This window comes from Octopus bimaculoides, chromosome 25 (genome assembly GCF_001194135.2).
Source record: "Octopus bimaculoides isolate UCB-OBI-ISO-001 chromosome 25, ASM119413v2, whole genome shotgun sequence".
NCBI classification, from domain to species: Eukaryota; Metazoa; Mollusca; class Cephalopoda; order Octopoda; family Octopodidae; genus Octopus; species Octopus bimaculoides.
Window position 1 is genome coordinate 25,748,781 of NC_069005.1, and position 2,399 is coordinate 25,751,179.

Consider the following 2,399-nt stretch of genomic DNA (forward strand, 5'->3'; position numbering starts at 1 on the left):
GTGTTTTCGTAGAAGATTCTGAATGTGAAGGGGATTTCGTGGCAGAAGTACAGGATTGTGTTGTCACTTCCTTCCTAAAAAAGAAGAATTAGGGAAAAAAAAAAAAAAAATTTTTTTTTAATTTTCTTTCATAAAAATTTTTTTTGTTGTTTTTTTAAATCACTGTAGAAATCAACATTTTAAAGATTACAAATTTTCAGCTATTACCCTCACTGATGGTTCAATTAATTGAGACAGATATACAAGGGGTGCTGAATAGTTTCTGGTTTTAAAGGTATTGTGAAATGCCTGGTTGGAAGCCCAACCTTCTGAGTTCTTTTACAGGACTTAGAAAAACTTAAGGACTGCTGCAATAAGTGTGAATCTGAGATGGGAATATGATGGATAAAATCATAATTGACTGATCCTCCTGTATTTTCTTTTGCCCAAAGCCAAGAACTTTTCAGCACCCCCTCATAAATCAGTTTCAAAATTTGGCACAAGACCAGCAACTTTGGGGGAGGCGCAAGTCGATTACATCAACCCCAGTACATTATTTACATTTGAGGATATTTGTCCTCGTCTTGTTTGTTGTTAACAACGTTTCAGCTGTGGCATAGTGGTTAAGAGTGTGGGCTACTGACCCCAAGATTCCAAGTTCAATTTCAGGCAGTGACCTGGATGATGATAATGATAATAATAACAGCAAAAAATAACTTAGGAATAAGAACCCAGGTTCGAAATTTCCCCAAGACACCTGATGAAGGCTGGAGGGTATATCAGCCGAAACGTGTTAACAACAAACAAGATGAGGACAAATATCCGTCAAATGTAAATAATGTATGCAATTCCTCATCTCTTAAATACAGAACTATATTATCGACCCCAGTGTTCAACTGTTCCTTATTTTATCGTCCCTGAAAGGATGAAAGGCAAAGTCGACCTTGGCAGAAAATGAACCCAGAACAAAATGCCACTAAACATTTTGCCCAGCACTAACAATTCTGTCATATTGAAATTTCAACAGTATGGAGAAATGAAAAGGAAATACTTACTTTGCAGTTGATGTAGCAAGAGGAATCGGTGAACTACAGATGGTCTCATTAATAAAAGAACCAGTTCGAAATATTTTCTCTTTCACTAAACTTCCAGTAGTTGGTGATTGAGACACATTTCCAGCCATGCTGGTGGCACCATCTTTGGAAACAAGAAAAAATCACACAAAATGTCTGAGTTGAGTACAAATAACATTATATTTTTTCAGATCGTCAACTTCATCTCCACACATGAAACAGTTTTAGATTATTTACACAACTTTTTTTTCATCAACTTGATCTTTGATTATCAGATGTCTTATTTTTTGTTATGTGTATGGTGGGCAAGAAATAGGATCCAGTTGCTTTTAATTTTGTAAGTTGTGTCTTATTCTTAACTGCTTGTCATGTCTTATAAAGGGTATAAGTTACAATTGCAAAGTATAGTCTTTAAACCCAAACTGTAGCATGTTAGGGTGGAGAAGTGTAATCTGATGATTGAAAAGTTTATCCCTATAAATTTCATTAAAAAAAAAAAAAACTACTATCTATAGAATGAGGTTAAATGGTAAAACTAATTTAGAATCTACTAACATTTTGTTCTTAGAAACGGAAGGTCTTCTACTGAAAACCTCCTTCATTGAAGGTCTTCAATCTGATTTAGGATTTATGGGAGGGAGGTTAAAAAATTTCCTTTTTTCATCATCAAAGGACTTCCCGTGTCTAAAATGCAAATTTGCAGACATCTTCTGAAGATCCAAAAAAACAAAAGTTTTGAGGGGCTTATAGGCGAAAGTAAAGAAAGTACACGCTCGGTGGTTAGGTTAGGGTTTTTGTTACACCGAAAACAGGTGGTGTGAGTGTTCTTTACCTCTGCCGGGGTTATACGGGGTGATTAAACCAGAATTTCGCCGAATTTATCACTGAAGAGCCTAATTTAAAGATTTTTTTCTTCATTTATTTGTTCTTGAGATATTAATCAACATGTCTCGCCGTCATTACGTGTTCATATCGTAATGATGAAAATGCTAAAGTTCTAGAAATAGACACCGCAATCATTAGTTATTCTAACCCCTCTGCTAGAACGCGATATAGTTAAATGGTCGTCTTTACACATCTCAATCAAACATAAAAGATGTAGCCTCCAATCTGTCTAGATTGGTAGTAACTCTAAATAAGAACAGACTTCGTCTGCGACAACCCTCCAAACCTATACAAACATGGAAAAGTGGTTAAGTGACGATGATGTTGGTTAAACCAGGGGTTTTCAAACTTTTTGGCTTGCGGACCCCTTTATATTTCAGGCTTTACCTTATAAACGCTTATGAAATTTATACATAAATATTTGCTTAAAATAACATATATTTTTACATTTATTTATTTAAC

At 34.9% G+C, this 2,399-nt stretch overlaps 1 long non-coding RNA gene across 1 annotated transcript in view; it reads right to left on the reverse strand.

Moving 5' to 3' along the window:
- LOC106878843 (uncharacterized) overlaps window positions 1–2,399 on the reverse strand; it is a 3,726-nt gene continuing 1,327 nt past the window's right edge. Inside the window, exons 2-3 of the long non-coding RNA XR_001410557.2 lie at window positions 1,035–1,176; window positions 1–74 (exon numbers count right to left, since the gene is read on the reverse strand). This is a non-coding gene — a long non-coding RNA (uncharacterized LOC106878843). The remainder of the gene's footprint in view (window positions 75–1,034; window positions 1,177–2,399) is intronic.